We start from the raw sequence: 14,807 nt of genomic DNA, 5'->3' as shown, positions 1-14,807 counted from the left end.
TTTTCACAGTCTTTTCTGTTTTTGAACAAGGATCTTGACCCATTGTGTCGATTATTTCAAACGGTCCTTCTCAATTGCTTTCCCAAGGTCCCGCCTTCCTAAAAGTCTTAATCATTACTAATGCTCCTCTCACAAATTTAGAAGAGTGAGGCGGTACCATACGCTGCATTCTAGATGCTGCATGGGGAAGAATTGTTTTTAAATTCTCCTGAAGTACCTGTAACCACTTAGTTCTTGCAATGGCATCTTTCTGTGGAGTAGACAAAAATGGTTCATAAGGAAAGATCAATGGCATTTTCCTTCCTGTCATTAATTCAAAAGGTGTATACTGGGTAGTTGAGGAGCTCGTTCCCCTAATACTCGTCAATACTAGAGGTACTGCATCAACCCAACTATTTCCTTTATCAAGTAACATTTTTGCAATTCTAGACTTAATCGTTCTGTTCATTCTTTCTACAATACCTGCGGACTGAGGATGGTATGGGACATGGAATTGTTGACGTACCCCCAGGATTGCGCAAACAGCCTGCATGACTTTGCCAGTAAAATGGCTCCTTCTGTCAGAAGCAATCATCCTTGGGATTCCCCAAGTACAACATGATTCCTTAATGCTTTTGCCGTAGACAAAGCATCATCATTCCTGACAGGCTACAATTCTACCCACTTATAAAATACATTTACCACAACCAATGCATACCTGAGACCTTGGTTACCTGAAGTAGGAGACCTATGTAGTCAATCTGCAGTATAGACCACGAACCATCTGCAGGTGCAATTCTTAGAAGTGGAGACTTTTGTCCTTTAGGCCTGGGGTTTACTTGAGCACAAATGACAAATTACTTCACATGCCACAATATGCTTTTTATGACCACTGTCCTTCCTCTGACTGATGTTAATTAAGAACACGCAGACAAACATAGGACACAGAAACGACTAATGCATTTGAAACATCTATGTACGAAGGATTATGCGTGAGTCAGATAGGTGGTTTCATGACGTTTTCTGTCTACGTATCGAGGCTCTTTGGCGCAGTGGATAGCGTATTGGACTTCTAGCACTTGACAAGGCATTCAAAGGTTGTGGGTTCGAGTCCCACCAGTGTTGTTATTTTTCCAGTGGTTGACTGCATTTGATGTTCTTGTTTAGTTGTAAGTTGCAATATCCACAAATTGTCTCTGAAAAATTTCTGTAATACTATTGACAGATCTTAATCTGACAGATTTTAATTGAAGCATTAAATTGTATTTCCAAATATCCACAATTTGTCTGTGAGAAATTATGGTAATCTGAAACAATAGAACTATCTAACACAAGTGTGGAAAGCAGTTTAGCGCTCCGTTTGTAAGATTAAAGTTTTGATGCGAAAATAATGCCAATATTCAAAGGTTGTGTGTTCGAGTCCCACTAGAGTGGTGTTTTTTTTCCAGTGGTTGACTGCATTTGATGTGCTTGTTTAGTTTTAGGTTGCAATATCCACAAATTGTCTCTGAAAAATGTCTGTAATACAATTGACAGATTTTACTCTAGTGTGAAATGTGTTTCAGTAGTGGGCCCTGTGGCACATTATACAAAGGATGATCACATAGATTTCTTTGGGCAAAAAGATTAGGAAATGTACAACAGAAAATCAAGGGTGCCCTGTGACTCTTATGGAGCCACTTGGAGCCAAAGTCTTCATAACAATAGTTGGAGAAAGAATTAAAGTTTGCTTTTAAGTGTTTGAAACAGTACATCGCAATCAACTTTGATTTCATTAAAGGTGGTGGCAACGCACAATACGTAGAAGAACCCTGCATGCCCAGGGGGCGATAAGTTTGGTGGACATATGGCACATCAAAAAACACATGTGAAATCTTAGCCTTCACATGCAGGATCTCAAGTCTGCTTACCCTGTGACTCTAATGAAGCCACTTTAAACCAATGCAGTGGCAAAAGGTCCCCTAAGAGCTAGTCCCTTGCCTTGAAACTATGTAAAAAAAATATCTTCTTTCGTAGCAGCAGTAGCTTGTCAGGATGGCCGAGTGGTCTAAGGCGCCAGACTCAAGTAATGCTATCTTCTCTCTGTGAGGGTCTTCTGGTCTCCATGTGGAGGCGTGGGTTCAAATCCCACTTCTGACAGTCATCTCTTTTTGTGCTTTGAGCTTCGTTTAATTCAACAATTTTTTGAGAAAGAATCCAAGATTGAATTTAAGCGTTTAAAGAGTACATTGCAGAAGACATTGATTTCATAACATAAGACAGCAATGTACAATCTCTAGACTCAAAAGAACAGTAACCTGGGGATCTAAATCACCAGCAACCTCAAGACAACTCAAATCCGCAATCTTCCAATCCAAAGTCAGACACCTTACCCATTAAGCAACGAGGTCTGGACGGAACGCGAGAGTCTTATTCCGCACTTTGGAGACAAGACATACCGAAAGAGGTGAAAATAACGAACCAGGTGTAGATACTTTCCAATAGCTGTCACATAGATTTCTTGGGGGAAAGAGATTAGGAAGTGTACAACAGAAAATCAAGGGTGCCTGTGACTCTTATGGAGCCGCTTTGAGCCAAAGTCTTCATAACAATAGTTGGAAAAAGAATTCATGTTTGCTGAAAGTTTTTGAAAGAGTAAATTGCAGACAACTTTGATTGAATCAAATCTCGCAACAACGCACTATCCGTAGAGGTACCGTGTAGGCCAAGATGGGGTTACATTCGGTGATCATATGGCACATTGAAAAAAAACATTTGAAATCTTAGTTTTGACATGTCTGCCTTTCATACCAAGAGGGACTAAAGATCTTGGGTGACACGTAACATGGAAAGAAACTATTGAAATCTTGGTTTCCACTTGCCTGACCTCCATTGATATGGAAGAACTTTAAAGAACAACAGAACCAAAGCTCCAGCAACTCCGACCACGAAGGGACTCGAACCCTCAATCTTCTGATCCGAAGTCAGACGCCTTATCCATTAGGCCACGCGGTCTGCATGTAAAGTTTGCGAAAAAATGTGTGGATACATTTCTCATAGAGAAACATAACTATATTTCCTTTACTTCACATGCCACAATATGCTTTTTATGACCACTGTCCTTCCTCTGACTGATGTTAGACAAAACATTAAAATACATATGGTACATAACAACATAGAAACATATACATAGACATTCATATATGAATATTTGTTGTATTCCCTTAAAGCTCATAGCATTAAAAAATAATAATTTTAAGTATTCAAACGCTCAGTGTTTCTTTGGGAGGAGAGGGAGATTATAAATTATCAAGGCCAAAATCGTTCTAAAACAAAGGCCGTTGGAGCAGTGCTGTGGTTGTATTACTGCACAGGGAATTTTTAATCTATTATTTGAAACCTTTTCTGCCAAATGCACTCATACCTCTCTCTTGAGTTAGCTTCTTTCAGAAAAAAATATTTTTCTACATTACTTTGTAAATTTATTTGCAATTTAATCTCTTGCCAATGTGGCAAATCCTGTTTTCTCCAATATCTAGCAATACAGATTTTAAACGCCAAAAGTATATTAACCCATAAGGTCTGCTCATTACTATTAATATCTATAAACTCTAAATGAAACAAAAATCTTTGAGGGGAGAGTTCCAAATATGACCCAAACAATTCCAAATAAAGCTCAGATATTTTTATCTTAAGCTGAGTTAGTTTTTGACAATCCCACCAAATATGTTTATGCGATCCTAATTCGAGATGGCATCGCCAGCACCTGTCTCCATTCTTTGGTTGAAATTTAACTATACGTGTAGGGACCATATACCATCTATATATAATCTTAAAAAAGAGTTCTTGAAGATTTATACAGTGAGTTGCTTTTTTAGTAAATTGCCATGTTTTATACCAAGAATCTAAGGGAATAGAAATTTCCAATTCTTTCTCCCATTGTTTGTGTGCCTTAGACTTATCAAGAGTCTTATTATCTTTAAAAAATTTCAAAATCTTAGACAGTGTTCCCTTAGAAATACACGAAGTAATAAATTTCAACCAAGGGTTATATTCAGGTGGTGGGTTTGATATTAAGAAATGTTTTAATCTGATATATTTAAAGATTTCTCTTGACGGTAATATATATCTATCAGTCATAAGAGAGAAAGAGGCCAGATTTCCCTCTAAATAAAGGTCCCCTATCTGCTCTATTCCTGAGATTTTCCAATTGTCCAGTACAAGATCAGGTATGTAAAATGATAGAACATCCAGGGGACAATTTTTTGTAAATGGAATCCCTTTTGCAAACCTTTTTTTGATTCTATAGAAAGAGGATAATATGTCTGCAATTATTAAGCTCGGAAATTTTTTCTTCTGAAATTGGGATTGAGGTAGCCAGAACAACAAGAAAGGGTCGAGATTTTTAAGATTATATTTCTCTATATTATACCAACCCAAAGAGCTTTTCTCTTTTATAGAGCCCCAGGCCATCATAAAAGCTACTTGAGAGGCTTCATATAGTTCCTTTATATCAGGATAACCTAAACCCCCAGATTCAATAGGTCTTTTAAGAAGCTCCGAGGGTAATCTTATTATTTTAGCTGCCCAAACAAATTGAGATAGTAAGTTTTCCCATTTTAAGATAACATCTTTCGAAACATAAAAAGGTATTAATCGAAAAAGATATAAAATTTTGGGAATTATGTAAGCTTTAAGAATATTAATACGACCCATCCAAGAGAATTCAAGTTTCATCCAATTTGCTAGAGAAGATTTTATTTCTAGAAAAAGTTTCTTATGATTTATATTGGCGATATCTTCTAGTATAGGTCCGATTATAATCCCCAAATAATCAATTTGATGTGTCTGATCATTATTTTGAATATGCCCATGAGCTATAGATATCTGAGACTCAGAGAGATAAAATGGAATCATCTGAGTCTTTGATAAATTAAGTTTGTAATTAGAATAGTATCCAAATTTTTCTATTCCTTTTAAAAAAGCAGGGATAGATAATAAGGGTGCAGATAATGTTAATAAAACATTGTCTGCATATAAGGTAATACTATATTCATGTTTATCAATATTTATACCATGAATATTAGAAGAGTTTCTAATATAGGCAGCTAAAGGCTCAATTGTTAGAGCATATAACAGGGGAGCTAACGGGCAGCCCTGCCTTGTACCATTATAAATGTGAAACATATCTGAGTCTAAAAAAGGGCCTCTAATCTTTGCGACCGGAGATGTATATAAGGCCATAGTTAGGTCATGAAAAAGACCTGTTAAACCAAATGCTTGAAGTGTTTCAGCTAAGAACTTCCAATTGACCCTATCAAATGCCTTTTGGGCATCTAAAGCTACTATAACTGAAGAGATTTTATATCTATGTATATATTCAATGATATTGAAGATTTTGCGCGTATTTTCTTCTCCCGCCCTACCAGGAATGAATCCTGCCTGATCTGGATGTATCAAATCTCGTATTATTCGAGCCAATCTAGAGGCCAGGATCTTAGAATATATCTTCACATCTAAATTGATGAGAGATATTGGCCTGTAGTTAGCAACCAGTGAAGGATCCTTCCCTGGTTTCGGAATTGGCGATATACTCGCCTCCAACATCTCTTTTGGAAAACTTCTTCCAGTAGAAATAGAATTAAAAGATTTTGTTAGGATGGGAGAAATTACTGAGTTCAAGATTGGAAAAAATATAGCTGAAAAGCCATCAGGGCCTGGAGCTTTCCCTTTTTTCAAATTAAGAATTGCAATAGTAGTCTCTTGAGTTGTTAGTGGTTGATTTAATTGTATTAATTTTTCTGCAGAAAGTTTTGGAAGATGCAAGGTCTCTAAAAATTGAGCTATATCAGTAGTAGCAATCTTAGGTTCGGGTAAATTATATAAGGTTTCATAATATTGTTTAAAGGCATTGCCTATCTGTGTTGGTGATATACAAGTTGTTCCATTGTGTATAATTTTTTTTATTCTAGATGATTCAATTTGTGCCTTCAATCTTTTAGTAAGATTTTTCCCTACTCTATTATTTCCATAATGCCAACTAGATTTCAATCTTTGCATTATTGTTTCAGTTTTAATTTTAAGTTTAATGATTATCGATTCTTTAATAGTCTCTAACTGCTTCGAGAAATCTCTGGATGGATATTGTTTATTTAGTCTCTCAAGTTTTGCCAACTCAATATACAGATCGGCAAGTTCTTTACCTCTCTGTTTTTTAATCCAAGCACCCTTTTTTATTAAGTGTCCCCTAAGAACACATTTTAGGGTGCACCACAAATTTAGATCTGAGGTCTCATTATTATCATTATGCTCCAAAAAAGATGTTGTTTGTTTTATCAGATCTATCTTATCGGATTCTGTTTTTAAAAGAGATTCGTTGAGTCTCCAACGAGTTCTTGTTCTATATTGAGGGTTATCCTTGATAGAAATAAATACTGGGGCATGGTCAGACCATGAGATATTTCCAATTAGAGAGGTAGTAGAGATTTCCAAAGAGTGACCAGGCATTAAGAAATAATCAATGCGTGAATATGATTGGTGTACATTCGAGAAGAAAGAGTAGTCTCTTTCCTCAGGATGTTGCACCCTCCACACATCATAAAGGCCATGTTTAAATAGAGAATCGGAAAATGCTTTGGCCCTAGTTTTTAAACACGCATCTGATTTACGGTTCTTCAAAGTCTTAGTATCTTTTTCAATATCGATTATGCAATTCAGGTCGCCTGCTATAATCAATGAGCCTTTAGAGATTTTTTCTATTGTTTCCATAGCTGAATTGAGAAATCTTGTCGATCCTTCTGATGGGGCATATAGGCTAACCATGGTATAGGTAACATCATTTATATTACAGACAAGTATAATCCTTCTTCCTTCCTGTAATAAAATATATTCGGGGCCAAATACAAACTTCAAATAATTGGAACCCATATAAATGTATGTGCGTCAAAAATAGGCAGAGTCACTTAGATGCAAACAAAGGTAAAACATTTAATACGAACAAAAATAGACGAAGAATATAAAAAGTAGATAACAAAAATACGAAACAAGTCTTACAAAAACTTGGAGAGGAATTTAGTTCATGACATCTGTCCTATGCATTCCTGAGGATGGAGGGAGGGAGTGTTGGGACGTGAAGAGTCCGTGGATGGCAAGTACATCTTCTCTCGACCTCTCTTCCCATGCCTCTCCATGTCTTACAAAAGCCTAGCTTATATGTGCCTTGGATAGGAGAGGTAGTAGAGATTTCCAAAGAGTGACCAGGCATTAAGAAATAATCAATGCGTGAATATGATTGGTGTACATTCGAGAAGAAAGAGTAGTCTCTTTCCTCAGGATGTTGCACCCTCCACACATCATAAAGGCCATGTTTAAATAGAGAATCGGAAAATGCTTTGGCCCTAGTTTTTAAACACGCATCTGATTTACGGTTCTTCAAAGTCTTAGTATCTTTTTCAATATCGATTATGCAATTCAGGTCGCCTGCTATAATCAATGAGCCTTTAGAGATTTTTTCTATTGTTTCCATAGCTGAATTGAGAAATCTTGTCGATCCTTCTGATGGGGCATATAGGCTAACCATGGTATAGGTAACATCATTTATATTACAGACAAGTATAATCCTTCTTCCTTCCTGTAATAAAATATATTCGGGGCCAAATACAAACTTCAAATAATTGGAACACATATAAATGTATGTGCGTCAAAAATAGGCAGAGTCACTTAGATGCAAACAAAGGTAAAACATTTAATACGAACAAAAATAGACGAAGAATATAAAAAGTAGCTAACAAAAATACGAAACAAGTCTTACAAAAACTTGGAGAGGAATTTAGTTCATGACATCTGTCCTATGCATTCCTGAGGATGGAGGGAGGGAGTGTTGGGACGTGAAGAGTCCGTGGATGGCAAGTACATCTTCTCTCGACCTCTCTTCCCATGCCTCTCCATGTCTTACAAAAGCCTAGCTTATATGTGCCTTGGATAGTGATGTCAGTCTATTGGTCTTCACCTAATTGGGTAAACATGCTCACTAAGATCTTTACACGTCGAAATCCTATTTTAGGTAGTCACTGTACGTATATTGTAATGCCCTTTTAGAGTTACAACTATACCATGCATTAGCAAGTTACTATCCTATCTATAGAACGCCTGTTCAGCAAATCCTTCATTCCATATCTTAAGGTCAAGGAAACCTTGAAGCCTATCATTGAAACATATTAATATATCTTAATAATCATTTATTTATGAACAATGATTACATATCTTTGACTATTGCCTATACCAATAATTATATATGGTCCATTTCATATTACTAGGGTTAAAAGAGATGTTAAATGTGTTAGAATCTTTTACAATTCCCCCTGATGATAGGATAATATCCTTATCATATCTTTTCAAATATACACATTTACTCACCATTCGTATCACATTCGTATCACATTTATACTACAATCACATCATACTTTAACTGGGACCATATGATAATCATTAGCATGAGACACCCTTTTCTCTACATTTGTTATGGAATGAGAGGATTGTGCTCTTTTTATCATTTCCCTTAATATTCCATCTCCCTTATCTACTTCATACTTAACTTGTTTATATATCTTACCTATTCTACACATAAGAAAACTTTGATAAACAATACATAATAAAACAAGTATAGCTATAATAACAATTGGATTTAACAATATATTACCAGCTGCGGATTTTACCGAAGATTGTGACCACATATTTACTGATTTTTTAAAATTTGACCACCAATTAACTCCAGACTTATCATTCCATTGATGTTGAATTTGTTCTAATTCACCTTGTTTATGTTGGAAAACAATTTCTGCATCTTTCAATTGTTGCTTTAACATGGCCAATAATCCCTTATCTTTCTTTATTTCCTCTGTCCATGTTTTCCAAGGAAAATGGTCTATCTGTGTCAGATTAAATTGCTGAGGTAGTGTTTTTAAACGCTCTGTGCCTATAGTGGAGACATTAAACTTTTTCCCATCTATCTCCAACTTTTTCAAATCACCTTCTATGCAATTTAATCCTCTGTGAAGAGTTTCATTATGCATACAATTTGAAAAGAATGCTCTGACCAATGACTCCTCCTTCATTACTTGAAAACAAACTTTCCCTATCTTTACTTGAGTCATTAATTCATGCATAGATGTAACACTTTCAATCCTGGCCTCACATGATGAATGATTGTGAAAACAAGAATGATAGACAACCTTTTCTTGCCCTGGAAGACATATTACTTTAGAAACAAAATGAAGACAAGCTGAAACATCTAATTGTTCCAGATTTTCCCCATCAAATACAAAATCTGTATACCTTAAATTATAATGAATCAATTGTGTGTCACTGACTGGAATTCCTAAAACTGTTACTGGTACCACTACTTGTTCAACTCCTGCCACTGGGATTAAAGATGTCCCTATACAAAAATCCTGATCACAACCCATCCATTTATTAATCCACAAATCAATATGACCCAGACCAAAACTATATTTGTCAGGTAAGCTTTTCAACAAACCCAAAGGTATAATACCACTCTGTAAAGCCTGTGCAATCATCTTTAGATTAGTGGAATATTCTATCTGTATTTCCAGGCATGCCCTTGACACTTGATTCTCCTCTTGACTCTCTATTAAGTCTAAAGTGGCATCCTGTAAGTGAGATACAGACGACCCAATCACAGTAGCAGAACTTAGAACCATTTTTTCCAATAACTGATTTAACCCTTTTTGTACTTTTGCTCCCTGACTTCCAACATAACTCACGGATCCCAAATCGGATTTAAGAGTATTTATATCCATAGTATTAAGTAAGCTTCCTACCGAACCAACACCCCCCAAGATTCCCTCAATAATACCTCGTCTACTTCTTGCCATTCTCAATGGATTTTGTCCAAACCATTGAGCAAGACCTTTTTCCATGTTAGTAAGGTGTGACAAACATTGAGGAAACCAAGTGGATATTTTCCAATCAGTCATGTTAAAAGTCCAAACTAGGGTTACAAACGATCCATTCCTCAACAATGGCTTAGATTGAAAGTAATTAACCTGAAAAGGATTGGATGGTTTGAGTCTAGTACCAGTACACAAATTGTCTTCAGGGGACCAAACACTGACATTTGCTCTGTCACAGTGTTTGTAATCTCCTTTCAGTAATACACAACATTCATATATCCCAGAGTCTTTACGAGTTGGACTATCTAATCTAAGCATAAAATGTATACCATTCCAATGTACATCCCCCATTTGACCCTTATGAAGTATACGAGTTGGATTATTTGTAAAACTTCCTAAAGATGTTTTCCCTTTTGACCAAACGAGTGATGCTTCCTGGGGTAATAGTAACCTTGTCCCACATTGTAGTTCTATAGGTTTCAATTCCTCTTGGCTTTTCACACTATGGGGATTAACTCTAACTTCAGGTGCTATAGAATTAGTTACCGTAAACACAAAAGATACTTTGACCATAGCTATTTCTCTTTCCACCTGAAAGTTCCAAACCCTAGTCCAATCATCATCCCCTGCTGATATAGAAAGCAGTGAAGGATCCAAGATTTTACCATAAGACTGAGTTTTATGCCAAATCTCTGTCTTTGATCTCCCCATTTTCCCTGATGTTAACATTTCATTGGTAACATCACCTGTCCATTGTGCATGTTCTTCTCCCTTAATTGTTATAAACCACCACATGGACTCAGTAGGATGACATTCCCAAACACCTGTCTGATTATTATGGGTATAATTCCCCTGTGACTGTGTGAATTTGGCTTTTGGTCCTACTGTTGCATGAACCGTGATCTCTGAGGTATGCTCAAAAAATATAGTCAAACAAGGTTGATCTCTGGAGCCATAACCGAATCTAATTTGTCCAACAATGTCTCTTGATGTATCAATGTCTGATGTCAGGAGTCGATCCACTCGAACTTCTCTTATCTTATGCAATAACAATATCTTCTGTGGTAAATCCTTTGTCTGATCATCAATTTCAATTGGCTTTTGGTACTGTTCAAACAACACAGCTATCAAAAAACTATGCTATCTTGATGTCACGATTCTTGTATTGCTGTTTCTCTGGAGGTTCTCCTTTCAATAGTTAACTGCTTTGTTTCTCCATTTTCTTGCAGAACTGTGTTCCTGCAAGAACAGAATTTAGTTAGAAACATATAATTTACACTGGTCAACATGTACCCACAGCTTCTGCTGCCTACGGGTATTTTTCACAGTCTTTTCTGTTTTTGAACAAGGATCTTGACCCATTGTGTCGATTATTTCAAACGGTCCTTCTCAATTGCTTTCCCAAGGTCCCGCCTTCCTAAAAGTCTTAATCATTACTAATGCTCCTCTCACAAATTTAGAAGAGTGAGGCGGTACCATACGCTGCATTCTAGATGCTGCATGGGGAAGAATTGTTTTTAAATTCTCCTGAAGTACCTGTAACCACTTAGTTCTTGCAATGGCATCTTTCTGTGGAGTAGACAAAAATGGTTCATAAGGAAAGATCAATGGCATTTTCCTTCCTGTCATTAATTCAAAAGGTGTATACTGGGTAGTTGAGGAGCTCGTTCCCCTAATACTCGTCAATACTAGAGGTACTGCATCAACCCAACTATTTCCTTTATCAAGTAACATTTTTGCAATTCTAGACTTAATCGTTCTGTTCATTCTTTCTACAATACCTGCGGACTGAGGATGGTATGGGACATGGAATTGTTGACGTACCCCCAGGATTGCGCAAACAGCCTGCATGACTTTGCCAGTAAAATGGCTCCTTCTGTCAGAAGCAATCATCCTTGGGATTCCCCAAGTACAACATGATTCCTTAATGCTTTTGCCGTAGACAAAGCATCATCATTCCTGACAGGCTACAATTCTACCCACTTATAAAATACATTTACCACAACCAATGCATACCTGAGACCTTGGTTACCTGAAGTAGGAGACCTATGTAGTCAATCTGCAGTATAGACCACGAACCATCTGCAGGTGCAATTCTTAGAAGTGGAGACTTTTGTCCTTTAGGCCTGGGGTTTACTTGAGCACAAATGACAAATTACTTCACATGCCACAATATGCTTTTTATGACCACTGTCCTTCCTCTGACTGATGTTAATTAAGAACACGCAGACAAACATAGGACACAGAAACGACTAATGCATTTGAAACATCTATGTACGAAGGATTATGCGTGAGTCAGATAGGTGGTTTCATGACGTTTTCTGTCTACGTATCGAGGCTCTTTGGCGCAGTGGATAGCGTATTGGACTTCTAGCACTTGACAAGGCATTCAAAGGTTGTGGGTTCGAGTCCCACCAGTGTTGTTACTTTTCCAGTGGTTGACTGCATTTGATGTTCTTGTTTAGTTGTAAGTTGCAATATCCACAAATTGTCTCTGAAAAATTTCTGTAATACTATTGACAGATCTTAATCTGACAGATTTTAATTGAAGCATTAAATTGTATTTCCAAATATCCACAATTTGTCTGTGAGAAATTATGGTAATCTGAAACAATAGAACTATCTAACACAAGTGTGGAAAGCAGTTTAGCGCTCCGTTTGTAAGATTAAAGTTTTGATGCGAAAATAATGCCAATATTCAAAGGTTGTGTGTTCGAGTCCCACTAGAGTGGTGTTTTTTTTCCAGTGGTTGACTGCATTTGATGTGCTTGTTTAGTTTTAGGTTGCAATATCCACAAATTGTCTCTGAAAAATGTCTGTAATACAATTGACAGATTTTACTCTAGTGTGAAATGTGTTTCAGTAGTGGGCCCTGTGGCACATTATACAAAGGATGATCACATAGATTTCTTTGGGCAAAAAGATTAGGAAATGTACAACAGAAAATCAAGGGTGCCCTGTGACTCTTATGGAGCCACTTGGAGCCAAAGTCTTCATAACAATAGTTGGAGAAAGAATTAAAGTTTGCTTTTAAGTGTTTGAAACAGTACATCGCAATCAACTTTGATTTCATTAAAGGTGGTGGCAACGCACAATACGTAGAAGAACCCTGCATGCCCAGGGGGCGATAAGTTTGGTGGACATATGGCACATCAAAAAACACATGTGAAATCTTAGCCTTCACATGCAGGATCTCAAGTCTGCTTACCCTGTGACTCTAATGAAGCCACTTTAAACCAATGCAGTGGCAAAAGGTCCCCTAAGAGCTAGTCCCTTGCCTTGAAACTATGTAAAAAAAATATCTTCTTTCGTAGCAGCAGTAGCTTGTCAGGATGGCCGAGTGGTCTAAGGCGCCAGACTCAAGTAATGCTATCTTCTCTCTGTGAGGGTCTTCTGGTCTCCATGTGGAGGCGTGGGTTCAAATCCCACTTCTGACAGTCATCTCTTTTTGTGCTTTGAGCTTCGTTTAATTCAACAATTTTTTGAGAAAGAATCCAAGATTGAATTTAAGCGTTTAAAGAGTACATTGCAGAAGACATTGATTTCATAACATAAGACAGCAATGTACAATCTCTAGACTCAAAAGAACAGTAACCTGGGGATCTAAATCACCAGCAACCTCAAGACAACTCAAATCCGCAATCTTCCAATCCAAAGTCAGACACCTTACCCATTAAGCAACGAGGTCTGGACGGAACGCGAGAGTCTTATTCCGCACTTTGGAGACAAGACATACCGAAAGAGGTGAAAATAACGAACCAGGTGTAGATACTTTCCAATAGCTGTCACATAGATTTCTTGGGGGAAAGAGATTAGGAAGTGTACAACAGAAAATCAAGGGTGCCTGTGACTCTTATGGAGCCGCTTTGAGCCAAAGTCTTCATAACAATAGTTGGAAAAAGAATTCATGTTTGCTGAAAGTTTTTGAAAGAGTAAATTGCAGACAACTTTGATTGAATCAAATCTCGCAACAACGCACTATCCGTAGAGGTACCGTGTAGGCCAAGATGGGGTTACATTCGGTGATCATATGGCACATTGAAAAAAAACATTTGAAATCTTAGTTTTGACATGTCTGCCTTTCATACCAAGAGGGACTAAAGATCTTGGGTGACACGTAACATGGAAAGAAACTATTGAAATCTTGGTTTCCACTTGCCTGACCTCCATTGATATGGAAGAACTTTAAAGAACAACAGAACCAAAGCTCCAGCAACTCCGACCACGAAGGGACTCGAACCCTCAATCTTCTGATCCGAAGTCAGACGCCTTATCCATTAGGCCACGCGGTCTGCATGTAAAGTTTGCGAAAAAATGTGTGGATACGTTTCTCATAGAGAAACATAACTATATTTCCTTTACTTCACATGCCACAATATGCTTTTTATGACCACTGTCCTTCCTCTGACTGATGTTAGACAAAACATTAAAATACATATGGTACATAACAACATAGAAACATATACATAGACATTCATATATGAATATTTGTTGTATTCCCTTAAAGCTCATAGCATTAAAAAATAATAATTTTAAGTATTCAAACGCTCAGTGTTTCTTTGGGAGGAGAGGGAGATTATAAATTATCAAGGCCAAAATCGTTCTAAAACAAAGGCCGTTGGAGCAGTGCTGTGGTTGTATTACTGCACAGGGAATTTTTAATCTATTATTTGAAACCTTTTCTGCCAAATGCACTCATACCTCTCTCTTGAGTTAGCTTCTTTCAGAAAAAAATATTTTTCTACATTACTTTGTAAATTTATTTGCAATTTAATCTCTTGCCAATGTGGCAAATCCTGTTTTCTCCAATATCTAGCAATACAGATTTTAAACGCCAAAAGTATATTAACCCATAAGGTCTGCTCATTACTATTAATATCTATAAACTCTAAATGAAACAAAAATCTTTGAGGGGAGAGTTCCAAATATGACCCAAAC

General features: G+C 37.0%; 4 non-coding genes across 4 annotated transcripts; 2 read left to right on the top strand and 2 right to left on the bottom strand.

The window, feature by feature from the left end:
• Positions 1 to 2,007: 2,007 nt before the first annotated feature.
• TRNAL-CAA (transfer RNA leucine (anticodon CAA)) lies at positions 2,008 to 2,118 on the top strand. The gene is made up of 2 exons: positions 2,008 to 2,045; positions 2,073 to 2,118. It is a non-coding gene; the product is annotated as a tRNA-Leu (tRNA).
• Positions 2,119 to 2,900: 782 nt separating this feature from the next.
• On the bottom strand, positions 2,901 to 2,973 carry TRNAR-UCG (transfer RNA arginine (anticodon UCG)). The gene has a single exon. It is a non-coding gene; the product is annotated as a tRNA-Arg (tRNA).
• Positions 2,974 to 13,195: 10,222 nt separating this feature from the next.
• Positions 13,196 to 13,306, top strand: TRNAL-CAA (transfer RNA leucine (anticodon CAA)). Its single transcript has 2 exons — positions 13,196 to 13,233; positions 13,261 to 13,306. It is a non-coding gene; the product is annotated as a tRNA-Leu (tRNA).
• Positions 13,307 to 14,088: 782 nt separating this feature from the next.
• On the bottom strand, positions 14,089 to 14,161 carry TRNAR-UCG (transfer RNA arginine (anticodon UCG)). Its single transcript has one exon. It is a non-coding gene; the product is annotated as a tRNA-Arg (tRNA).
• Positions 14,162 to 14,807: the final 646 nt, after the last annotated feature.

Source organism: Sceloporus occidentalis, unplaced genomic scaffold (assembly GCF_023333645.1).
Source record: "Sceloporus occidentalis isolate IW3139 unplaced genomic scaffold, rSceOcc1.0.p SCAF_102, whole genome shotgun sequence".
NCBI classification, from domain to species: Eukaryota; Metazoa; Chordata; class Lepidosauria; order Squamata; family Phrynosomatidae; genus Sceloporus; species Sceloporus occidentalis.
This window is presented reverse-complemented; position numbering and strand designations above follow the sequence as displayed.